We start from the raw sequence: 27,502 nt of genomic DNA, 5'->3' as shown, positions 1-27,502 counted from the left end.
GTATATTTTCGAATTATGATTTTTTCTGGATATATGCCCAGGAGTGGGATTGCTGCATCATATGGGAGTTCTATTTTTAGTTTTTTAAGGAACATCCATTCTATTCTCCATAGTGGTTGTACCAATTTACATTCCCACCAATGGTGTAAGAGGGTTCCCTTTTCTCCACACCCTCTCCAGCATTTATTGTTTGTAGATTTTGTTGATGATGGCCATTCTGACTGGTGTGAGGTGATACTTCATGTAGTTCTGACTTGCATTTCTCTGATAATTAGTGATGTTGAGCATTTTTTCATGTGCTTTTTGGCCATCTGTATGTCTTCTCTGGAGAAACGTCTATTTAGAGCTTCTGCCCATTTTTTGATTGGGTTGTCTTTTTGTGACATAGAGTTGCCTGAGCTGTTTGTATATTTTGGAAATTAATCCCTTGTCAGTTGCTTCATTTGCAAATTTTTCTCTCATTCTCTGGGTTGTTTTCGTATTGTTAATGGTTTCCTTTGCTATGCAAAAGCTTGTAAATTTAATTAGGTCCCATTTGTTTATTTTTTTTAATATCTTTATTGGAGTATAATTGCTTTACAATGGTGTGTTAGTTTCTGCTTTATAACAAAGTGAATCAGTTATACATATACATATGTTCCCATATCTCTTCCCTCTTGCATCTCCCTCCCTCCCACCCTCCCTATCCCACCCCTCTAGGTGGTCACAAAGCACCGAGCTGATCTCCCTGTGCTATGTGGTTGCTTCCCACTAGCTATCCATTTTACGTTTGGTAGTGTATATATGTCCTAAGAGAGGGGCATTGGTGGTTCAGTGGTAGAATTCTCGCCTCCCATTTGTTTATTTTTGTTTTTACTTTCATTACTGTAGGAGGTGGATCAAAAAACATCTTGCTGTGATTTACGTCAAAGAGAGTTCTGCCTATGTTTTCCTCTAAGAGTTTTACAGTGTATGAATTTACATTTAGGTCGTTGATCCATTTTGAGTTTATTTTTGTGTTTGGTGTTAGGGAGTGTTCTAATTTCATTCTTTTACACGTAGCTGTCCAGTTTTCCCAGCACGATTTACTGAAAAGACTGTCTTTTCTCCATTGTATAGTCTTGCCTCCTTTGCCATAGATTAATTGACCATAGGTGCATGGGTTTATTTCTGGGTTTTCTATCCTGTTCCATTGATCTATATTTCTGTTTTTGTGCCAGTACCATACTGCTTTAGTATGACTGTAGCTTTGTAGTACAGTCTGAAATCAGGGAGCATGGTTCCTCCAGCTCTGTTCATCTTTCTCAGGATTGCTTTGGCTATTTGTGGTACTTTGTGTTTTCATATAAAGTGTTAATTTGTTTTGTTCAACTTCTGTGAAAAATGCAATTGGTAATTTCATAGGGATTTCATTAATCTGCAGATTGCTTTGGGTAGTATAGTCCTTTTCACACTATTGATTTGTCCAATCCAAGAACGTAGTATATCTCTCCATCTGTTTGTGTCATCTTTTATTTCTTTCATCAGTATCTTATAATTTTCTGACTACAGGTCTTTTGCCTCCTTAGGTAGATTTATTCCTAGGTATTTTATTCTTTTTGTTGCAATGGTAAATAGGATTGTTTCCTTAATTTCTCTTTCTGACTTTTTGTTGTTATTGTACTGGAATGCAAGAGATTTCTGTGTATTAATTTTGTATCCTGAAACTTTACCGAATTCATTGATCAAACCTAGTAGTTTTCTGGTAACATCTTTAGGATTCTCTATTATAGTATCATGTCATCTGCAAACAGTGAGTTTTACTTCCTCTTTTCCAGTTTGGATTCTTCTTTTTTCTTTTTGTTCTCTTATTGCTTTGGCTAGGACTTCCAAAACTATGTTTTGTTCTGTTTTTTTTTAAACTATGTTGAATAATAGTGGTGAGAGTGGACATCCTTGTCTTACTCCTGATCTTAGAGGAAATGCTTTCAGTTTTTCACCATTGAGAATGATGTTTGCTGTGGGTTTGTCATATATGGCCTGAGGTATGTTCCCTCTATGCCCACTTTCTGGAGAGTTTTTTCATAAATGTTGAATTTTGTAAAAAGCTTTTTCTGCATCTGTTGAGATGATCATAAGCTTTTTATTCTTCAATTTGCTGATGTGGTGTATCATACTGATTGATTTGCAGATATTAAAAAAATCCTTGCATCCCTGGGATAAATCCCACATGATCATGGTGTATGATTCTTTTAATGTGTTGTTGGATTCAGTTTGGTAGTATTTTGTTTAGCACTTTTGCATCTACGTTCAATGATATTGACCTGTAATTTTCTTTTTTGTGTTATTTTTTTTCTGGTTTTGATATCAGGGTGACAGTGGTCTCATAAAATGAATTTGGAAGTGTTCCTTCCTCTTTAATTTTTTGAAATAGTTTCAGAAGGATAGGTGTTAACTCTTCTGTAAATGTTTGATAGAATTCACCTGTGAAGCCGTCTGGTCCTGGACTTTTATTTGTTGGAATTTTTTAAAATGACTCTTTGAATTTCAGTACTTGTGATTGGCCTGTTCATATTTGCTATTTCTTCCTGGTTCAGTCTTGGAAGGGTGTACCTTTGAAAGAATTTGTCCATTTCATCTAGGTTGTCCAGTTTACTGGTGTATAGTTGCTTGTAGTAGTCTCTTATGGTCCTTTGTATTTCTGTAGTGTCAGTTGTAACTTCTCCTTTTTCATTTCTCATTTTATTGATTTGAGTCCTCTCCCTTTTTTTCTTGATGAATCTGACTAAAGTTTTGTCAATTTTGTTTATCTTTTCAAAGAACAGCTTTTAGTTTTATTTATCTTTTCTATTGTTTTCTTCATTTCTATTTCATTTATTTCTGCTCTGATTTTTATGATTTCTTTCCTTCTACTAACTTTGGGTTTTGTTTGTTCTTCTTTCTCTAGTTGCTTTAGCTGTAAGGTTAGTTTGTTTATTTGAGATTTTTCTTGTTTCCTGAGGTAAGATTGTATTGCTATAAATTTCCCTCTTACAACTGTTTTTGCTGCAACACATTGGTTTTGGATCGTCATGTTTTCATTGTCATTCGTCTCTAGGTATTTTTTGGTTTCCCCTTTGATTTCTTCAGTGATCCATTGGTTGCTTAGTAACATATTGTTTGTCTCCATGTGTTTGTGTATTTTACATTATTTTTTTCCCTGTAACTGATTTCTAATCACATAGCATTGTGGTCAGCAAAGATGCCTGATATGATTTCAATTTTTAAAAATTTACTGAGGCTTGATTTGTGGACCAAGATGCAATCTGTCCTGGAGATTGTTCCATATACTCTTGAGGAGAGAGTGTTTTCTGCTGTTTTTCGATGGAATGTTCTATAAATATCAATTAAGTACATGTGGTCTAACGTGTCACTTAGGCCTGTGATTCCTTATTGATTCTTTGTCTGGATGATCTGTCCATTGATGAAAGTGAGTGATACGTTTCCCCACTATTATTGTGTTACTGTCAATTTCTCCTTTTATGGCTGTTAGCATTTGCCTTATATATTGAGGTGCTCCTATGCTGATTGCATATATATTTACAATTTTTGTACCTTCTTCTTGGATTGATCCCTTGATCATTATGTAGTATCCTTCCTTGTCTCTTGTAACTCTTTATTTTAAAGTCTCTTTTGTCTGATGTTAGTATTGCTACTCCAGCTTTCTTTTGATTTCTCTTTGCATGGCATATTTTTTCCATCCCCTCACTTTCAGTCTGTATATGTCCCTACATCTGATGTGGGTCTCTTGTAGACAGCATATATATAGGTCTTGTTTTTGTATCCATTCAGCCAGTCTGTGTCTTTTGATTGGAGCATTTAATCTGTTTACACTTAAGGTAATTATCAATATGTCTGTTCTTATTGCCATTTTGTTGTTTTGAATTTGTTTTTGTAGGTCTTATGTCTTTCCTTCATCTTTTGTTCTCTTCTCTTGTGATTTGATGACCATCTTTAGTGTTGTGTTTGGATTCCTTTTTCTTTTTTGTGTGTGTGTGTGTATCTATTGCAGATTTTTAGTTTGTGGTTCCCATGAGGTTTTGATATAGAAGTCTATATATATATATAAGATTGTTTTAAGTTGCTGGTGTCTTAATTTCCAATGTGTTTCCAATATCCACCACTTGTACTCTCCTGTTCTCACAGTTGCTGGTTTTGATATATTTGTGTGTTGATGATTTACTACCTTACTTTATGTTTCCCTTTACCACTGAGCTTTTTCATTCAGAATTTTCTTGAATCTAGTTGTAGCCTTTTCTTTTCTGCCTAGAGAAGCTCCTTTAGGATTTGTTGTACAGCTGGTTCGGTGGTGCTGAATTCTTTTAGCTTTTCCTTGTCTGTAAAGATTTTGATTTCTCCACCAACTCTGAATGAGAGCCTTGTTGGGTAGAGTATTCTTGGTTGTAGGTTTTTTTGTTTCATCAATTTAAACATATCATGCCACTCCCTTCTGGCCTGCAGAGTTTCTGCTGAAAAATCAGCTGAATACCTTATGGGGATTCCCTTGTATGTTATTTTTTGCTTTTAATATTTTTTCTCTGTCTTTAATTTTTGTCAGTTTGATTAATATGTGTATTGCCATGTTCTTCTGTGGGTTTATCTTGTAGGGGACTCTGTGCTTCCTGGACTTGAGTGAGTGTTTTCTTTCTTATGTTTGGGAAGTTTTTGGCTATAATCTCTTCAAATATTTTCTCAGGCCCTTTCTCTCTTCTCCTTCTGGGATCCCTATAATGGAAATGTTGGTACGTTTAATGTCCCAGAAGTTTTGAGATTGTCCTCATTTATTTTCATTCCTTTTTCTTTATTCTGTTCCATGGCAGTGATTTCTACCACTGTTATAGCTCATTTATTCATTTCTCTGTCTCGTTTATTCTGCTATTGATTCCTTCTTGTGTATTTTTCATTTCAGTTATTGTATTGTTCATCTCTGTGTGGTTTGTTCTTTAAATCTTCTAGCCCTTTTTTAAACATTTCTTCTATCTTCTTGGTCTATGCCTCCATTCTTTTTTTTTTGAGTTCCTGGATCACCTTTACCATCATTACGCTAATTTCTTTTTCAGGTAGATTGCCTATCTCAACTTCACTTAGTTGTTCTTGTGAATTTTTATATTTTTCTTTCATCTGGAACATATTTCTCTGCCATCTCATTTTGTCTAACTTTCTGTGTTTCTGGTTTCCTTTCCCCAGGCTACAGGATCATAACTCCTCTTGCTTCTGGTGTCTGCCCCCTGGTGGATGAGGTTGGTCCTGGGGCTTGGGCAGGCTTCCTTTTTAGAGGGACTGGTGCCTGCCCACTTGTGGATGGAGCTAGGTCTTGTCCCTCTGGTGGGCAAGGCTGTGTCAGGAGTGTGTTTGTGAGCTCAGTATGGCTTTAGGCAGCTTGTCTGCTGATGGGTGGGTCTCTGTTCATATCCTGCTGGTTGTTTGGCCTGAGGTGTTCCAGCACAGGCGCATGTAGGCTGTTGGGTAGGGCCAGGTCTTGATGCCAAAATGGCAACCTCCAGGAGAGCTCACGCTGATCAGTATTCCCTGGTGCCTCTGCCACCAGTGTCCTTGCATGTCCAGTGAGCCACAGCCAACCCCTGCCTCCCCAGAGGACCCTCCAAAACTCATAGGCAGGCCCAGCCCAACTGCCTACATAGTCACTGCTCTGCTCTGGGTCCCAGTGTACATGAAACCCTGCGTGCACCCTCCAAGAGTGGAGTCTCTGTTTCTCCCAGTCCTTTGGAGCTCCTGCACTCAAGCCCTGCTGGGCTTCTTAGCCAAATGCTCTGGGGGTTCCTCCTCCTGATGCCAGACCCTCATCCTGGGGAGCATGATGTGGGGCTCAGGACTCTCACTCTTGTGGGAGAACCCCTGTGATATAATTATTTTCCAGTTTGTTGGTTGCCTACCTGGCAGGTGTGGGATTTGATTATGTTGCAAAAGTGTCCCTCCTTCCGTCTTGTTGTGGTTTCTTCTTTGTCTTTGAATGTAAAATGTCTTTTTTGGTAAGTTCCAGTCTTTTTTGTCAATGGTTATTCAGCAGTTAGTTAGTTGTGATTTTGGTGTTTTTGTGATAGGTGAGCTCAAGTCCTTCTACTCTGCCATCTTGTCCAGAATCAAGGGGCTGCTTTTAGTTTGGATGCCTGCTGCTTCTTTCCTCAGTGTGTGCTGTTCGTTATTCCCTTGATATGATGGAGTGTGCAGGTGTGGCGTCACTTGTGTGCTCCTGGGATGGTGGGGGCAGAGTTTGGCGCTTGCTTGCAGGTCTCATAGCAGTGGGGGCCTGTGCCTGCCTCTGGAGCCCACAATGGTGGCAGTGACTGCGCCCACCTCTGGAGCTCCTGTAGGCAGTGTCCTGTTGCCTAGGAGTGCTCACAGGAAAAGAAGCTCTTAGGGTGTTCCCACCCCTCTCTTCATGCACCCCCCAATAATGGCACCTTACCTCTCTGTGGGCTCAGGCTTCTTCTGAGTACACCCTCAGTTGCCACAGTGCAGCCTCTTTCGGCTGTCTCTGTGCAGGCAACTCTGGTCCTCTCCCTGGGTCTGACCTCTGAAGCCTAAGCTTCAGCACCCAACCCCCACCTGCACCAATGGACAAGCATCTCAGGCTGGGGAGTGCAGGACAGTTGTGCTGACCTTCTGTGTAGGTTACTCTTCATTTCACCTTCTGCAAACTGGTTGCTGCACTCTCCTCCTAGGCTCCAAAGCTCCCCCTCCATCCAGGCTGATCTCCCCGCTGGTGAGGGGACTTCCCACGGTGCAGGAACTTTTCCTCCTTTACAGCACCTTCCCTGGAGTGCAGGCCCCATCCCAATTCCCCTCTTTTTCTTTTTCCTTTTGTCCTACCTGGTTACGTGGAGGTTTTCTTGCCCTTTCAGAAGTCTCAGGTCTTTTGCTGGTGCTCAGTAGATATTCTGTGTGAATCATTCCACTTGTAGATGTACTTTTAATGTTTCTGTGGGAGAATGTGAACTCCTTTGTCCTCCTCCGCCATCTTGGTCCTGCCCCTAAAAGTGGCCTTCAGTCAAGCTGACTGAGCAAAGTTCTTACTCTGTGGAGCAAAACAACAATCTTTGTTTTGTGAAATGGGCATGGGTTACACAGGCAGGATGTTTCATCCCCCTGACCCCATGGAGTAACAGGGAAAAATAAGTGCATTGGAAATGTAGCATAGCAAGATGTTATATGCAGCACTGTAGCTGGAGACCTCTTTTTAATGGGAAGAAATAAAGTTAAAACAACCTGGACATGAAGACAATGTATGTCATAACCCAGGGAAAATTCTTGCTAGTTTGTAAGCCTACTCTAGTGTCAATCTAATAAGTACCCTAGAAATAGTGATAGAGAAACATTTATTTTTCATTTAAAGACAATAAAGGTAATAAAAAAGGTAAAAAAAAAGTCAGTGTAAATATATTACATGGAAAAAGAAGAAAAGGGCAATACGGATAAAGAAAACTCACCCCCAAAACTTGTCAATGATCAGATAAACTGATTTAAAACACCAGCATGAATGAGCACAACTTAATAAAACAAGCATGAACTCATGGCTGAGAAATAAAAGCTCAAGAGTATAGGGTGAGACCACAGATACAGAAGTAGCATGAAAAACTGAAGCCAGGGAATACTTCATAGAAGATAAAAAAATTACAGAAATAAAGTTAGCACTGGCAGTTGCATATACAAAGACAAATATTTATGGAAAATACAATAAAAGTCGTGAAGGACAGGATTTTTTTAAAAGTGAGCAAAAAGGAATGAAAATGAACAAGTAATTTTTTTAAAACATCTTTATTGGAGTATAATTGCTTTACAATGGTGTGTTAGTTTCTGCTTTATAACACAGTGAATCAGTTATACATATACATATTTCCCCATATCTCCTCCCTCTAGCGTCTCCCTCCCACCCTCCCTATACCACCCCTCTAGGTGGTCACAAAGCACCAAGCTGATCTCCCTGTGCTATGTGGCTGCTTCCCACTAGCTATCTATTTTACATTTGGTAGTGTATATATGTCCATGCCACTCTCTCACTTCGTCCCAGCTTACTCTTCCCCCCACCGTGTACTCAAGTGCATTCTCTATGTCTGCGTCTTTATTCCTGTCCTGCCCCTAGGTTCTTCAGAACCATTTTTTTATTTTTAAATTAATATTTTTTAGATTCTGTATATATGTGTTAGCATACGGTATTTTTCTCTTTTTGACTTACTTCACTCTGTATGATAGACTCTAGGTCCATCCACCTCACCACAAATAACTCAGTTTTGTTTCTTTTTATGGCTGGGTAATATTCCGTTGTATATATGTGCCACATCTTCTTTATCCATTCATCTGTCAATGGACACTTATGTTGCTTCCACGTCCTGGCTATTGTAAATACAGCTGCAATGAACATTGTAGTACATGACTCTTTTTGAATTATGGTTTTCTCAAGGTATATGCCCAGTAGTGGGATTGCTGGGTCATACGGTAATTCTATTTTTAGCTTTTTAAGGACCCTCCATACTGTTCTCCATAGTGGCTGTATCAATTTACATTCCCACCAACAGTGCAAGAGGGTTCCCTTTTGTCCACACCCTCTGCAGCATTTATTGTTTGTAGATTTTTTGATGATGGCCATTCTGACTGGTGTGAGGTGATACCTCACTATAGTTTTGATTTGAATTTCTCTAAAAATTAGTGATGTTGAGCATTCTTTCATGTGTTTGTTGGCAATCTGTATATCATCTTTGGAGAAATGTCTATTTAGGGCTTCTGCCCATTTTTGGATTGGGTGGTTTGGTTTTTTTTTGATATTGAGCTGCATGAGCTGCTTGTAAATTTTGGAGATTAATCCATTGTCAGTTGCTTCATTTGCAAATATTTTCTCCCATTCTGAGGGTTGTCTTTTCATCTTGTTTATGTTTTCCTTTGTTGTGCAAAAGCTTTAAAGTTTCATTAGGTCCCATTTGTTTATTTTTGTTTTTATTTCCATTTCTCTAGGAGGTGGGTCAAAAAGGATCTTGCTGTGATTTATGTCATAGAGTGTTCTGCCTATGTTTTCCTCTAAGAGTTTGATAGTGTCTGGCCTTACATTTAGGTCTTTAATCCATTTTGAGTTTATTTCTGTGTATGGTGTTAGGGAGTGTTCTAATTTCATTCTTTTACATGTAGCTGTCCAGTTTTCCCAGCACCACTTATTGAAGAAGCTGTCTTTTCTCCATTGTATATTCTTGCCTCCTTTATCAAAGATAAGGTGACCATATGTGCGTGGGTTTATCTCTGGGCTTTCTATCCTGTTCCATTGATCTATATTTCTGCTTTTGTGCCAGTACCATATTGTCTTGATTACTGTAGCTTTGTAGTATAGTCTGAAGTCAGGGAACCTGATTCCGCCAGCTCCATATTTCTTTCTCAAGATTGCTTTGGTTATTTGTGGTCTTTTGTGTTTCCATACAAATTGTGAAATTTTTTGTTCTAGTTCTGTGAAAACTGCCAGTGGTAGTTTGATAGGGATTGCATTGAATCTGTAGATTGCTTTGGGTAGTATAGTCATTTTCACAATGTTGATTCTTCGAATCCAAGAACATGGTATATCTCTCCATCTGTTGGTATCACCTTTAATTTCTTTCATCAGTGTCTTATAGTTTTCTGCATACAGGTCTTTTGTCTCCTTAGGTAGGTTTATTCCTAGGTATTTTATTCTTTTTGTTGCAATGGTAAATGGGAGTGTTTCCTTAATTTCTCTTTCAGATTTTTCATCATTAGTGTATAAGAATGCAAGAGATTTCTGTGCATTAATTTTGTATGCTGCTACTTTACCAAATGCATTGATTAGCTCTAGTAGTTTTCTGGTAGCATTTTTTTTAAAATATTTTTTTAAATTTTTGGTTGTGTTGGGTCTTCGTTTCTGTGCGTGGGCTTTCTCTAGTTGCGGCAAGCGGGGGCACTCTTCATTGCAGTGCACGGGCCTCTCACTATCGCGGCCTCTCTTGTTGCAGAGCACAGGCTCCAGACACGCAGGCTCAGTAGTTGTGGCTCACGGGCCTAGTTGCTCCGTGGCATGTGGGATCTTCCCAGACCAGGGCTCGAACCCGTGTCCCCTGCATTGGCAGGCAGATTCTCAACCACTGCGCCACCAGGGAAGCCCTCTGGTAGCATCTTTAGGATTCTCTATGTATAGTATCATGTCATCTGCAAAGAGTGAATGCTTTACTTCTTCTCTTCTGATTTGGATTCCTTTTATTTCTTTTTCTTCTCTCATTGCTGTGGCTAAAACTTCCAAAACTATGTTGAATAATAGTTGTGAGACTGCACAACCTTGTCTTGTTCCTGATCTTAGAGGAAATTGTTTCAGTTTTTCACCATTGAGAACGATGTGGGCTGTGGGTTTGTCATACATGGCCTTTATTATGTTGAGGTAAGTTCCCTCTATGCCTACTTTTTGGAGAGTTTTTATCATAAATGGGTGTTGAGTTTTCTTGAAATCTTTTTCTGCATCTGTTGAGATGATCATATGGTTTTCTCCTTCAGTTTGTTAATATAGTGTATCACATTGATTGACTTGTGTATACTGAAGAATCCTTGCATTCCTGGGATAAACCCCACTTGATCATGGTGTATGATCCTTTTAATGTGCTGTTGGATTCTGTTTGCTAGTATTTTGTTGAGGAATTTTGCATTTATGTTCATCAGTGTTACTGGGCTGTGGTTTTCTTTCTTTGTGACATCTTTGTCTGGTTTTGGTAGCAGGGTGATGGTGGCCTCATAGAATGAGTTGGGGAGTGTTCCTCCTTCTGCTATATTTTGGAAGAGTTTGAGAAGGATAAGTGTTAGCTCTTCTCTAAATGTTTGACAGAATTCACCTGTGAAGCCATCTGGTTCTGGGCTTTTGTTTGTTGGAAGATTGTTAATCACAGTCTCAATTTCAGTGCTTGTGACTGGTCTGTTTATATTTTGTATTCCTGGTTCAGTCTCGGAAGGTTGCGCTTTTCGAAGAATTTGTCCATTTCTTCCAGGTTGTCCATTTTATTGGCATTTGGTTGCTTGTAGTAATCTCTCATGATCCTTTGTATTTCTGCAGTGTCAGTGGTTACTTCTCCTTTTTCATTTCTAATTCTGTTGATTTGAGTCTTCTCCCTTTTTTTCTTGATGACTGGCTAATGGTTTATCAATTTCGTTTATCTTTTCAAAGAACGAGCTTTTAGTTTTACTGATCTCTGCTATTGTTTCCTTCATTTCTTTTTCATTTATTTTGATCTGATCTTCATGATTTCTTTGCTTCTGCTAACTTTGGTTTTTTTTTTTTTTATTTCTCTAATTGCTTTTGGTGTAAGGTTAGGTTGTTTATTTGAGATGTTTCTTGTTTCTTGAGGTAGGATTGTATTGCTGCAAACTTCCCTCTTATAACTGCTTTGCTGCATCCCATAGGTTTTAGGTCATCGTGTTTTCATTGTCATTTGTTTCTAGGTATTTATTTTTTGCTATCCTCTTTGATTTCTTCAGTGATCTCTTGGTTATTTAGCAGTGTATTGTTTAGGCTCCATGTGTTTGTATTTTTTTCTAATTTTTCCTGTAATTGATATCTAGTCTCATAGCATTGTGGTCGGAAAAGATACTTGATATGATTTCAATTTTCTTAAATTTACAAGGCTTGATTTGTGACCCAAGATATGATGTATCCTGGAGAATGTTCCATGAGCACTTGAGAAGAAAGTGTAATCTGCTGTTGGATGGAATATCCTATAAATATCAGTTAAGTCCATCTTGTTTAATGTATCATTTAAAGCTTGTGTTTCCTTATTTATTTTCATTTTGGACGACCTGTCCATTGGTGAAAGTGGGGTGTTAACCTCCCCTACGATTGTGTTACTGTCGATTTCCCCTCAATTAATTTTAAGGTTTAGAAATAAACCAGTGTTGTTGATATAACAAGATGCTACATTAACCATAATTGGTATCCCTGAAGAAGAAATGAAAAATTAGAAGAGAAAATAAACATTTAATAGTATATTTCCAGTGGAATTTCCACAAATAAAAGAAGACGAATTTTGTAGGTTGAAATGAATACTGTGTCCTGGGGAAAAATTCACACAGAATGATTAATAGTAAGACAAAGGCTGGTGATGATTTTTTTTAATATATATAAAAAAAACTCTTTTTAATATCTGAGCAAAGTGATCAAGATACCAATAGGGAAGTGGGAGGTAGAAACTACTGGTTCTAAGATAGGTTCAAGGATGTATTGTACAACATGGGGAATATAGCCAATATTTTACAATAACTGTAAAAATAAAGTAGCCTTTAAAAATTGTATAAATTGTTTTAAAAATTTGAAATTTACAAAAGTTTTTAAAAATAAAAATGCAAGCTGATCTTTTTAAAAAACTTATTCCACAGAGGATGTGGACCAATGCCCCTAAATTACTCAGCAAAACATGACCTAGAAATCTGATGCACAGCTAAATCATCATTTAACTCTAGATGATATATGTATATAATTTTCACATGTGCAGGACTTAAATGACAGTTGTCATTGACACTATTTGAAGAAACTGTTCCTCAGTTAAAGGAGAGAAAATGAATAAACAATAATGAAATACTGGTGCTCAATCTTTAACCCATTTCCTGAAAGGGAAGAGATGGAAACAATTGTAGGTTTTTCCATAAAATTGGAAATAAATTTATATTGTGTATAGATGATTTGATTGCATGCTAGGAATTTCAGGGAAATAAAACAAAAGTATCGGAGAATTTGGTAGTTACCAAGTTATGAAATTAATAAATGTCAACAGTCTTTCCTTTTAAAAATATTTAAAATAATGGGCCATGTGGAAATATTTGCAAGAGCAAAGGAAATGATGAAGTAGCTAGGAATAAAATTAAATATAAGTAAGTGTGTAAGATGTATGTGAAGAAAACCTGAATTATTTACTCACAGACATAAAAGAATTAGTAGACAGGCATACCTGTTAAGGATAGAAAGATTCAATGGTAAAATGATGTAAATAATTCCTACACTAATCCATAAAAGATACAAATAGAAACTTTTAAAAAACAGGAAAGGCTCAGTATAATATTTGAATGGGAAACCAATATTTTATAAAGAAAAATAAAAAGCAAAACAAGCACTCCTAAACAATAGCACAGATTACCAATCTAAAGAAATGAAAACCATATGGTACTCATAAATAAGTGACAGGTTCATCAAAGGAGAAGAATAGAGGGTCTGTAAATAGACCAAAGCCTTACAGATACTTACTTCATTATAAAGTCAGCCACGTTAGGTATCACCTGAGGCATTAATTTGATCCTTATCTCACCATTTATGCAAATAAGAATTTACAGATAAATCTAAAACCCTAAAATTTCTAGGTAATATGATCGGGGATTTTCTCCCATAATTTTAGAGTAGAACGCAGAATTTTTAAATTATTGATATATTTAACTGTTTAATAATATAAAAGAATAAAAATTCTGCATGTCAAAATTCTACTTATATTCAAAATATATGACAATCAAAAGGATAACTTCATTTATAGATAAAGAGTTGTTAAATTGGTTAGAAAAAAAAACTCAGTAAGAAATTGGAGAAAACACATAGACAGTTCAAAGTAAAAACCAAATACAAGCACAGGCAACCATCTTTAAAGTCCTTGAAAAAGAGATTTGAAAATTAAAAATAAAGTTATATGAAATTTTTCAATTTTCACTCCAACATACTATATATGTAAGTGACTACTTTAGGCTACGTCAGTGAAAATCATGGTTTTCTCTTTCTATAGTGATGAATTGGATTTTTCTGAATCCAACTTCAACTTTTCAGATACGTGGTGTGATGCTCAGGTTTATGTATCAACTTGGCTAGACTACACTCTCCAGTTCTTTAATCAAACACTAATCTAGGTGTCATGAAGATATTTTGCAGATGTTATTAAAGTCCATAACTGGTTAACTTTAAGTAGGAAAGATTATCCTAGATAAACTGGGTGGGCCTGATTCAGCCAGTGGAAAAGGCTTAAGAGCAAAGCTGAGGCAAAAGAAATTCCTGCCTGTAGATTGCAGTTTTGCCCTGTGCTGGAGAGTTCCAGCCTGCCCTTCTTGACAGCTTGTCCTAAGGAGTTTGTACTAGCCTAGGCAGCCCCACAATTACATAACCCAATTCCTTGCAATAAATCTCTTATTAACGCTAAATATATATCTCCTACTGGTTCTGTTTCACTGGTTGAACCCTGACTAATAGACTTGTATGCAATTGGCATAGTTGATTTTTTTCACAGGCTACGAGATTCCTTCACATAACAGGATTAAGTTCCTGAGCCCTGTTCCAGGTGGGTCTATACTTCAGTTTCTAAGTTTAAGTGTGGAAGTGAGCTTAAATGATGTACCATGAATGATCCTAATTTTGCCTTGGGACATTGATTGATATCAACAACATGATATTTTAGGTAGGTATAGAGTACGTAGGAAAACTGAAGTAAATGAAACTCAAAGTGAGATGAGTCCAATTTATCATTCTATATTTATCCACTCTACTGTTGATGGACTTCTGTTTTTCCGATTTTTTTCCCTTAGTTTTCTTATAATAAAATAGAAATGTTGCAAGGAGAATTCCTGCTCACAGCTTCTGGTACACATGTATAAGAGTTTCTTTACAGCAACGGTTCTCAACCCTGGCTGTATACAGAAGAAACCTAAAGAGCCTTTAAAAAAAGTAGTGATTTCTGGGTTCCATCCTCAGAGATTCTGAATTAATTGGTCTAGTGCCTAGGAAAATAGTGTTTAAAATCCTTCCCAGATCGGTCTAATGTGACAAAAAGGCTTACAACCTCCCATAACTTGTAGTGAAATTATCTGACTATAAGATGTGAATATGTTTATTTTTAGCAGGTAAAGACAAATTGTTTTCCAACGTAGTTATATTATCTTTTTTTCTTACCATCTGTGTAAAGGACTTCCCTTTGTTCTCTTAGTCATCTTTGTCTTACTTCTTAACTTTTGCCAGTAAGGTGTTTATAAAGATAACACATTATGACTTATATTTCCCTGATAACACTTGAGTTTATTTATATTTTAATATTTTTATAAGATTTATAAACATTTCAAGCTATCCTTTCTTCTAAATACCAGTTCCTATATTTTGCCTACTGTTCTTTTGGGTAATTTATATTTTTTATGAATTCACAGGAATTATTAGATATTGTGAATTCTAATTCACTGTCATTTATGCAGATATCTTCCCCAAGTTTGCAGAGTTATTTTGTAGTAAAGAGGAAAACTCCTGTTTTGATGTTTTAACCCTAAACAGCTTTGAAGCCATCCCCTCTCTCCTGCCTTACATCCAAGCAAGCAAATAAGGAAACCCAAACCTTCCCTTGGTGCTTGTGTGAAGTTGAGACCAGTCCCTGGAACCTTCATCTGGCCCCATTTTCTAGCCACAGTACAATCTAAATCACCAGGTTGCTCTTGCCATCACCTCAGATCAGCCTGTCTCTGCCTTGCTCTCCCTAGAAAGTCCAGTTGTGTAAGTAACAAAACATTTCATACCCTTCTGATGTTTGCAACATCATCAGCCTCAACAGATTGTTAAAATTATTAACTATAATTATTAAAAATTATGTTTTTTGTTATAACTGTGTTTCAACAAGCCTAAGTTGTTGGTTGTTCAACTGGATAGCTGCATTGCATCCATTGGTTTCCTTACATATTTTAGATTCTTGGTAGTCTGCTCATATTTATTAAGGAGGACCAAGAAGGAAAAGAATTGACAGCTGTAGTAGATATCACCAGCATAATTAAAATTTCTCCCTATGGTAATGTATGCAGATTATGATCATAGAAATCTTCATTCTGAGGACTGGGCAGGAAAAAGGTTTGTATGCGATTTTCTGATTGTCAGTTTTCTTTAGAATATTAAGGCAGTTTGCTTTCTGGGTGTGGAGCCAGACATACTCCACTGTGTCCAGAATTTATCTGACCTACTGCTTGATCTTATCTCCAACAAATTGTTTACCAAACTTCTGTTTCAAATTGCATCTTTACTGACCAAGAGCAAAAGCTATTGGCAGCAATGCTGAGATCTGATATAACCAGTATGTACTTCTTTCGTCAGTAACCTAATGACAAAATACAAATTCTACTTTTATTTTTGTAACCTGATTACACTAAGTCCCCTACATACGAACCTTCAAGTTGCAAACTTTCAACGACGCGAATGTGCGTTTGCATGTCCAATCCCGTAAGTTAGTTCACGTGTCTGGCGTACAGTGTCATGTGCATGCATCCTCTACAAGTGGTTGTGCTTTTGTGTACTTTACTGTACAGTGCTGTATAGAGTTCAGTAGTACAGTATCTTTTTTTAAAATTTCAAGCCCAGGATGTCTGGAAGCAAGCGTAAAAGCAGTGGTGATGTAGCTGGTACAGTACTAACCAGACATCACTGGATCATTTTTTCAAAAGGGTAGATAGAATTGAATCCAGCAAGGAACCAGAACCTGTGCCATCAATGTCAGGCATGAATGAAACTGCAGCTTGCCCTCTGTCTCCTATTGCTGATGATCCTTCAGCTCTACCATCTCCCACCTCCTCTTCCTTCTCCAGTTAGTAATTCTTCTTGACCGTTCACTCGATGCCAGCCCCCATATGCCAGCTGTTATACTGTACTACTGTACTTTTCAAGGTACTGTACTGTAAGATTAAAAATGTTTTCTTTATTTTTTGTGTTTGTTTTTATGTATTATTTGTGTGAAAAGTATTATAAACCTATTACAGTACAGTACTATATAGCCGATTGTGTTAGTTGGGTAACTAGGCTAACTTTGTTGGACTTATGAACAAATTGGACTTATGAATGCACTCTCGGAATGGAACTCGTTTGTATGTAGGGGACTTACTGTGCTCTGTTCCTGGGGTTATTCTAAGGTTTTTCTTTGATACCTTACTTGTTATGATGTCTTTTTGAACACTAAGTACTTTCGAGTTCCTAATTTCTCATGAGTTTCTTTTAATATTTTTATATCAAACTTATTTTTCTAGAAATTCTTCAGCGTTATACCTGCTAGTGACTCTCACCTCAGTTCTCTACCATGGCTATGGATGCATTTGTATTTTCATAGTCCTTCTGTCATTCCAGTGAAATTTTAAAATGGAGGGATAATTGCCTATCAGATACCTCGAATCGCCCTTTTACCGTGAGTCTTACCTTTCTCCTTTTACTTGCTTTAGGTACTGGTTCTGTCCTTTAAGTTTGCCTACTTCTAATCTCATGGTAATATTTCTGACTTGCATTTCCTAAGTAGGCTCAATCTCTTCCAGACATATTTCTGCTCATTAGATCTTATGGAACTGTGCTTTATGAAAATATGCATTGTAATAGCAGTCACAGACCCTATTAATTTCTGCCTACCACTGAATGTGTAGAGATTCAAGACCATCACTGCCATCTCTACCCCTATCCCCCCAAATGAAAACAGTACAGTAAAGTTCTAGGAACCTAAGCAACTTTGTTCAGGTATCTTTTATGTAATTAGGCTATGGCATCTAGAGTTAATTTCTTCTTTGGCTTGTTTTAGTAATGTCTCATTATTCTGATGAAAGTCACAGTATGCCCTTTGAAGCCTAATAAAAGGGCTGTCCTTCTAATGCCTACCAAAAGCATCGTTGACACAGCTTACATGGTATCTGCTCGTATCTCTGTTGAGTTTCCTGATCTCCCCATTTGTAAGAACTGATTTCTATTCTGTGGTTCCTTTACTTCTTGATTTTAACTACCTCTCTCTTTGATTTTTGTCCTGTTTGATCTCAAGTGCCCCTGATTTAGAAGCTTGTCTGACTCCTGTAGGGTTGACCTTGACAACACTTCACTCCTGCTTCCTTTCCTCATAATAACCTAGACCACTAACCTGGCTCTTTAATATGTGAAATGGGAGGAAAACATGTTGAATTATAATAGAGAAGTTAGTTGTGTAAATGTTAAGTAATTAAGTTTGATAAGAGTTTTTGGAGTATAATGATATAATTCACTGTGGCCAGGGCTATGATTTGCTTGTTTTGCTGCAGTGTTTCAAGTTAAAAACACATTCATTCTCAAAATCTGAGCTTTGTATGTTTAAATACTGCAAGACTAAGATTAAATTGATTCTAATAATAAGCATCCCTGTTATCTCAACTGCGAGAAAAGACAAAGTTATTCAATACTTGGACACCGAAGGCATGATATGGCTGACACAGTTTTCCTAATCTATAAAGGCTCAGTAATGCCATTTGCAGCGACATGGATGGACCTGGAAAACATCATACTAAGTGAAGTAAGACAGACACAGAAAGACAAGTATCGTATCATATCACTTATATATGGAATAGAAAAAAAATGATACAAATGAACTTATTTACAAAACAGACTCACAGACTTAGAGAACAAACTTATGGTTACCAGGGGTGAAGTGTGGGATTGACATGTATACACTGCTATGTATAAAACAGATAACCAACAAGGACCTGCTGTATAGCACAGGGAACTCTGCTAAACACTCTGTAATAACCTAAATGGGGAAAAAAATTGAAAAAGAATACATACATGTATATGTATAACTGAATCACTTTGCTGTACACCTGAAACTAATGAAACATTGTTAATCAACTCTACTCCAATATAAAATAAAGAACTATCATCAAAAGAAACAAATATAAGAACATTATAGCTGAACTCAATCAGACAACCCACACTCCAAAATATGCCTTACCTGTTGCCCTCAAAACATTATCTCCCATGTAAATATTCTCTCCCTTTCTCTTTAAATGTATGATGCTGATTTTGCTAAGGGATTATATAGATGATTGACAATTATTCATCATTTATAAAATAGAATATGCAGTATAAGGGGAAATAACAATTATAAAATAAGTGGTCACAGTTACAGTGAAATTTATAAAGGTTAAAGTAGAATAAATCCTTTGGAAATATGACATTTTAAAAATGTATTTTAATGAAACACACATCTCTTAAGTGATTAATGGAAGGAAAAATCCATTACATTAAATCTTCAGACTGCTGAGAGTAAAGATGGCAGAGTAAAAGGACATGGAGATTGCCTTCCCCTACAAACACATCAAAAATACATCTACATGTAGAAATATTCTGACCAAAAAAAAACAACTGAAAGATGGCAGATAATCTCTTTTACAACCAAAGCTGAAATAAAGAGCCCCACATGAGTGAGTAGAACAAAAGAAAAGAAAAAGGAATCAAGATGGAACCTGCACCCCTGGGAGGGAGTCATGAAAGAGGAAAAGTTCCCTTGCCCTGGGGACCCCCTTCATGGCTAGGAGGCCCACACAGGCAGATAGGGAGCTGGAGTGGCCTGGACATTGCTCAAAAGGAGTATGCAGATGCTGGCTTGCTAACAAACAATCAGGGCAGAGAGAGACTGGCACCGAAGGCCATGTCACCTTAATTCCTAGCCCCAGACACACTCCAACTAGTATGTGCAGTGGCTAGGTACTGAAAGTCAGGCTTCAGCAGACAGACCCAAGGAGAGGACTTGGTTTGGCTGTGCTGGGACAGCCCAAAGGTCCTGGAGTGAGGTACCCACTACTGTTGTCACACACAGGACAGGGCAGGGGTCCACAACAGAAGCCTCATCGGTGCATGCTGGGTGGGGCATGGGTCCAACATAAGACCCCCGCTATGAGTGTGCTTAGGGTGGGGCATGGCTCTGGTGGCACAGACATGCCAGGGGCAGGACTGACAGCCCACCCAATTGTCATCCACACTGGGGACAGGGCTGGGGGGCTGGGCCAGTAGCAGTGGAATTTGTGAATGCACACAACAGGTGGCAGGCAGCATCACAGGATTGCACATCTCTGGGTGGACAGCACCTGGGGAGGAATATGCAGTGGCTCCCTTCACAGGGGGAGCACACCCATCCCACCTACCTCACACCGCAGCCTAGAACCAGATCTGGGGGCTTCTACTCCAATAACTAGGGAGCAGACCCTGCCCCTGACAGGGCTGTGAATAGCCACAGAGCAAAGTGGAGGCCCCACCCAACATCCAGTACAGGATCTAGTCACTACAACACCAGCACACCCCTATCAAGGGGACAATAGCCAGCAAACTCAAGGAATGATGTGGTAGGCATACATAACAAAAACAGACCTCCTACCAAAAACATTGGATTCATGCAGTTTTCACAAGGACACTCCCACTTTAAAAAGTCCTTCAAGGCCACAGTAGATAACTGTTTCTTCTAAATTTGTAGATTTAGAGAAGTTCAAGTAAAATGAAAAAGTAGAGGAACTACTCCCAATTAAAAGAACAAGAGAAATCCCCTGAAAGAACAATGAAACAGACCTCTCCTGTTTACCAGACCCCAAGTTCAAAAAGGAAGTAATAAGAAGAATGCTAAAGGAATTAAGAAAGATTATTGATAGAAGTGAAGATGACTGTAACAAGGAACTATAAAGGTGAACCAATCAAAATGAGACAACTCAATTGCTGAGATAAAAATCAAGCTAAAGGCAATGAATAGCATACTAAATAAAGCAGAATGAGTAAGTGATCTGCAAGATAGAATAATAGAAAATCACCCAACCAGAAGAGCAGAGAGACAAATGAAAAAAAAAAAAGAAAGCAACATACATGATCTATGAGATAATATAAAGCATGCCAACCTGTGCATAAAATGGTTTCCAGAAGAAGAAAGAGAAAAGGGGATCAAAATGTATTTGAAGAAATTATGGTTGAATATTTCCCACACCTAAAGAAGGATACAGATATCCAGGTAGAAGAAGCACAGAGGGACCCCAAAAAGAGGAAAACAAACAGACCCACAACAAGACAAAGCATGATTAAAATGACAAAATTTAAAGATAAAGAGAGGACTCTAAAGGCAGCAAGAGAAAAACAAAGTGAGTTACAAGGGGACCTCTGTAAGGCTATCAGCTGATTTCTCTACAAAAACTTTGCAGGCCAGAAAGGAATGGCCTGATATTTTCAAAGTCCTGAAAGAGAAAAACCTGCAACCTAGGAAAATCTACCCAGCAATATTATAATTTATAATAGAATGAGAAACTAAGAATTTCTCAAAGAAAAACTAAAAAAATACAGCAATATTAAACCTAACCTAAAAGAAATACTGAAAGGTCTTCTCTAAATAGAAAATAAGCAAAAATCTATAGGAAAGGGAAAAACACAAAAGGCAAATATATAAAAGGACTGAAGATCAATTAAATAAGTCAGTATATAAATTAAAAAACAATCCAAAATATTTGTAAAAGTGATAACTACAATGAACAGCAAAAGGATAAACATAAAGATGTACAATAGGACATAAAAATCATAAAATGTGGGGGAGGAAAGTAAAAAATGTAGATCTTATAGAATGTGTTTGAACTTATATGACTATCTGTCTAAAGCAAGTAGATATAGTTATGGGTTAACATACTTGAAAACCAGGGTAACCACAATTCAAAAACATATATTAGAATCAAAAATATGAAAAGAAAGGAACTTAAGCAAAATATGAAAGAAAACTATCAAACCACAAAAGGAAAAACAAAAAGAAAAAGAAAGGAACTACAAAAACAACTGGAAAATAAGGTTTAAAACGGCAATAAATACATACTTATCAATAATTACTTTAAATGTCAATGGACTAAAGGCTCTGGTCAAAAGACATATATTGGCAGATTGGATAACAAAACAGGAAACAACATTAAGCTACCCACAAGAGACTTGCTTTATGGAGAAAGACACACACAGATTAAAAGTGAGAGGATGGAATAGGGTAATTCATGTGAATGGAAATAATGAGAAAGTGAGGGTAGCAATACTCATTTCAGATAAAATACACTTTAAAACAAAGTCCATATAAAAAGACAAAGAAGGACACTATATAATGACAAGGGGATCATTACAAGTAGAGGATACTGCATTCGTTAACATATATGCACCCAATATAAGAGCACCTAAATACATTTAAAAAATATTAACAAATACAGAAGGAGAAACTGACAGGAATATGACAATAACAGGAGACTTTAGCACCTCACTGACATCAGTGGGAAGATCTTCCAGACAGAAAGTCAATGAGGCAACATAGATACTAAATGACACAATAGAACAGTTTGATTTAATTGACATCAACAGGACCCTACATCCAAACAAACCAGAATACATTCTTTTCAAGTATTCATGGAACATTCTATAGGATAGAACACATACTGGGACACAAAACACACCTCAAAAAATTTAAGAGGACAGAAATGATTTCAAGCATCTTTTCTGACCACAATGACATGAAACTGGAAATTGATCACAGAAAGAAAAATGAGAAAAAAAAAAGATTACATAGAGACTAAACAACATGGTACTAAAAAACCAATGGGTCAAGGATGAAATCAAAGAGGAAATCAGAAAATACCTCTACACAAATGACAGTGGAAACACAACCTTACAAAATCTATGGGATGCAACAAAAGCAGTTCTAAGAGGGAAGTTCACAGTGATACAGGCCTCCCTTAAGAAATAAGAAAAATCTTAAATAAAAAACCTAACCTACCATCTAAAAGAACTAGAAAAAGAAGAATCAAAACCCAAAGTCAGTAGAAGGAAGATAATAATAAACCTCAGAGAGAAAATAAACAAAATATAGATATAAAAATAGAAAAGATCGATAAAACAAAGAACTGGTGTTTTGAAAGGGCAAACAAAATCAACATTTAGCCAGTCTCACCAAAAAGAAAAGACAGAGGACAATAAATAAACAAAATAAGAAATGAAAGAGAAGGAATAACAACTGATATAGTAGAAATACAAAAAAATTGTAAGAAAATACTATGAACAGTTTTATGCCAACAAACTGGACAACCTAAAAGAAATGGACAAGTTTCTAGAAACATACACTCCACCAAAAGTGAATCAAGAAGAAATAGATGATTTTAACAGAGCAATCACTAGAAGTTAAATAGACTCTCTAATTAAAATCAAACAAACAAATCTCCCTGTAACAAAAATCCAGGACCAAATGGCTTCACTGAGGAATTCTACCAAACAGACAAAGAAGAACTTATACTGATCCTTCTCAAACTCTTCCAAAAGAATGAAGAGGAGGGAACACTCCCAAAATCATTCTATGAAGCAAGCCACCATCACCCTGATACAAAAACCAGACAAAGAGACAACCAAAAAAAATAAATAAATAAAGATTAGAGGCCAATATCTTTGATGAATATACATGCAAAAGTCCTCAACAAAATATTAGCAAACTGAAACCAGCAACACATAAAAAGGATCATACGCCATGATAATGTTGGATTAATTCCAGGGTTGCAAGCATGGTTCAACATATAAGAAATCAATGTGATACACCACATCAAAAAAAGAAAAGACAAAAACTACATGATCATCTCAATAGATACAGAAAAAGCATTTGATAAAATTCAACATCCATTCATGATAAAAAACAAAGTGGGTATAGAAGTAACATATCTCAACATAATGAAAGCTATTTATGATAAACCCACAGCCAATATACTACTCATGGTGAAAAGATGAAAGCCTTCCCACTAAATTTTTCAAGACAAGGATGCCCATTCTCACCACTTCTATTCAACATTGTATTGGAAGTCCTACCCTCAGCTATCAGACAAGACAAATAAATTAAAGGTATCCAAATTGTAAAGGGAAGAGTTAAAATTGCCATTACATGCAGATGACATGATACTCTATACGGAAAACTGTAAAGACTCTGTAAAGAACTATTTGAACTAATAAATGAAGTCAGCAAGGTAGGATACAAGTTTAACATAGAGAAATCAGTTGCATTTCTTTACACTAACAATGAAATATCAGAAAGATAAAGTTAAAATAAAATCCCTTTGAAAGTCACATCAAAAAATAAAATACCATCAAAGAAAGATCTGTGACAGGGTACTTAATTTTCAAGGGAATATGCAAATTGAATTTCTGAATTTGGCATGAAGATATCTTTGAGAGACCCAAAGAAGAGGAGCAAGCTGTCCCTTAAGAGGGTCAGACAAGAAGCAGAAGTGGAATGACCACGCTTCCCAGACCTGGCTGATGAACATCAAGAACAGTAATTGTTTGGTGGGTGAAAAAGATGGTGGAGTAGAAGGACCTTGGTCTTACCTCCCTTCACGAGCACACAAAAAACACAACTAACTGCTGAACGGCCATCAATAAAAAAGACTGGAACCCCCCAAAAATGATACTCTACATCCAAGGATATAAAGAAGAAACAACAGATGGTAGGAAGGATGCACTCATCATATAATCAAATCTCATATCCCCTGAGTGGGCAATCCACAAACTGGAGAATATTTATATCACAGAAGGTCTCCCACAGGAGTGAGAGTTCTGAGCCCCATGTCAGGGTTCCCAGCCTCAGGGTCTGACACTGGGGAGAGAACCCCCCCACCAAAGGATTTGGCTTTGACAGCAAGCAGGGCTTGATTGCAAGAGCTCCACAGGACTGGGGGAAGTGAAGATTCCACTCTGGAGGGCACACACAAGGTCTCATGTGTACGGGGACCCAAAGCAAAGGCAATGACTTCATAGGAGCTTGGGCTGGACCTACCTGTCTTCAGGGGTCTCCTGAGGAGGCGGGGTGTAGCTTTGGCTCTTCTTGGGGACGTGGACACTGGTGGTGGAGATTTTGGGGAGTGTTCAGCTATATGAACTCTTGAGGAGGGAAAACATCTTTCTTGGGTCATCAACAGCAAGGCCTGACTGCACCCAACAGCCTGTAGACTCCAGTACTGGGATGGCTCATGTTAAACAACAAACAGAGCGGGAACACAGTCCCGCCCATCAGCAGACAGGCTGCATAACGACATCCTGAGCCCACAGGCACCTCTAGACACACTTCTTGACAGAGCCCTGCCCACCAGAGGGCCAAGACCCACCTCCAACACCAGTGGGCAGGCACCGTCCCTCCCACCAGGAAGCCTGAACAAGCTTCTAGACCAGCCTCACCCATCAGAGGGCAGACACCAGAAACAAGAATACTACAGTACGGCAGCCTACGGAACTAAGTCTGCAAACACAGAAATTTAGACAAAATGAGACGGCAGAGGAATATGTTCTAGATGAAGGAACAAGCTAAAATCCCAGGAGAACAACTAAGTGAAGTGGAGACAGGCAATCTACCAGAGAAAGGCTTCAGAAGAATGATCATAAAGATGACCCAAGATCTCAGAAAAAGAATGGACACAGTGTGTGAGAAATTACAAGAAAATTTTAACAAAGAATTAGAAAATATAAAGAACAAACAGAGTTGAAGAACGAAATAACTGAAATGAAAAATACACTAGAAGGAATCAATAGAATAAATGAAGAGGAAGAATGGATAAGTGAGTTGGAAGACAGAATGGGGGAAATCACTGCCATGGAAAAGAATAAAGAAAAAAGAATGAAAAGAAATGAAGACAGTCTAAGAGACCTCTGGGATGGCATTAAATGTGTCAACATTTGCATTATTGAGGTCCCAGAAGGAGAAGACAGAGAGAAAGGGCCTGAGAAAATATTTGAACAGATAATATCTAAAAAAATTCCCTAACATGGGAAAAGAAACAGTCACCCAAGTCCAGGAAGCCCAGAGAGTCCCATATAGGAAAAAAACAAAGGAGAAACTTTCCAAGACACAATCAAATTGACAAAAATTAAAGACAAAGAGAAAATATTAAAAGCAACAAGGGAAAAGCCACAAATAACATACAAGGGAATCCCCATAAGGTTATCAGCTGATTTTTCAGCAGAAACTCTGCAGGCCAGAAGGGAGTGGCATGATATGCTTAAATTGATGAAAGGAAAAACCTACAACCAAGAATACTCTACCCCATGAAGGCTCTCATTCAGAGTTGACAGAGAAATCAAAATCTTTACAGACAAGCAAAAGCTAAAAGAATTAATCACCCCCAAACCAGCTTTACAACAAATGCTAAAGGAACTTCTCTAGGCAGAAAAGAAAAGGCCAAAACTAGAAGTAAGAAAATTATGAAATGGGAAAGCTCAATGGTAAAGGCAAAAACACAGTAAAGGTAGGAAATCATCCACAGACGAATATGATATCAAAACCAGTAATCGTGAGAGTAGGAGAGTACAAAGGCAGAGTATTTAAAATTCATTTGAAATTAAGAGATCAGCAACTTAAAACAGTCTTGTATTTGTAGAGACTGCTACATCAAAACCTCATGGTAACCTCAAACCAAAAATCTATGATAGACATATGAAAACGCAAAAAATGGAATACAAACACAACACTAAAATAGATAACTAAAAATACTTATCAAATCACAAGAGAACAAAAGAGGAAAGGAAGAAAAAACATGTATAAAAACAAATCTAGAACAATTAACAAAATGGCAATAAGAACAGACTTATCAATAATTCCCTTAAATGTAAATGGATTAAATGCTCTGACCAAAAGACAGACTGGGCTGAATGGACAAAAAAATGAGACCCATATATATGACCCACTTCAGATATAGAGACACATACAGACTGAAAGTGAGGGGATGGGAAAAAGGTATTCCATGCAAATGGAAATCAAAAGAAAGCTGGAGTAGCAATACTCACATCAGACAAAATAGACTTTAAAATAAAGACTGTTACAAGAGACAAGGAAGGACACTACATAATGATCAAGGGATCAATCCAAGAAGAAGGTACAAAAATTGTAAATATATATGCAACCAGCATAGGAGCACCTCAATATATAAGGCAAATGCTAACAGCCATAAAAGGAGAAATTGATAGTAACACAATAATAGTGGGGAAACGTATCACTCACTTTCATCAATGGACAGATCATCCAGACAAAGAATCAATAAGGAATCACAGGCCTAAGTGACACGTTAGACCACATGTACTTAATTGATATTTATAGAACATTCCATCAAAAAACAGCAGAAAACACTCTCTCCTCAAGTGTATATGGAACAATCTCCAGGACAGATTGCATCTTGGGCCACAAATCAAGCCTCGGTAAATTTTTAAAAATTGAAATCGTATCAGGCACCTTTGCTGACCACAATGCTATGTGACAGAAATCATTTACAGAGAAAAAACTGTAAAGAATACAAACATATGGAGACTAAACAATATGTTACTAAGCGACCAATGGATCACTGGAGAAATCAAAGGGGAAATCAAAAAATACCTGGAGACAAATGAAAACAAAAGCATGACGATCCAAAACGTATAGGATGAGGTAAAAGCAGTTCTAAGAGGAAGTTTACAGCAATACAATCTTATCTCAGGAAATAAGAAAAATCTCCAATAAACAACTTAACCTTACACCTAAAGCAACTAGATAAAGAAGAACAAACAAAACCCAAAGTTAGTAGAAGGAAAGAAATCATACAGATCAGAGCAGAAATAAAAGAAATAGAGACTAAGAAAGCAATAGAGGGACTTCCCTGGTGGCACAGTGGTTAAGACTTCATGCTCCCAATGCAGGGGGCCCAGGTTCGATCCCTGGTCAGGGAACTAGATCCCACGTCCATGCCGCAGCTAAGAGTT

The 27,502-nt window shown here is 37.4% G+C and overlaps 2 long non-coding RNA genes across 2 annotated transcripts in view; one reads left to right on the top strand and one right to left on the bottom strand.

The window, feature by feature from the left end:
- Positions 1-20,590, top strand: part of LOC309656147 — a 232,153-nt gene extending 211,563 nt beyond the window's left edge. Inside the window, exon 2 of the long non-coding RNA XR_014261176.1 lies at positions 8,056-20,590. This is a non-coding gene — a long non-coding RNA (uncharacterized lncRNA). The remainder of the gene's footprint in view (positions 1-8,055) is intronic.
- LOC309656179 overlaps positions 1-27,502 on the bottom strand; it is a 354,893-nt gene that overhangs the window by 143,388 nt on the left and 184,003 nt on the right. The window lies entirely within an intron of this gene.

The sequence above is a fragment of the Balaenoptera physalus genome (genome assembly GCF_965194825.1).
Source record: "Balaenoptera physalus genome assembly, chromosome: 2".
Taxonomy (NCBI): Eukaryota; Metazoa; Chordata; class Mammalia; order Artiodactyla; family Balaenopteridae; genus Balaenoptera; species Balaenoptera physalus.
The sequence above is the reverse complement of the archived record's forward strand: the minus strand, read 5'-3'. Positions and strand labels throughout refer to the sequence as shown.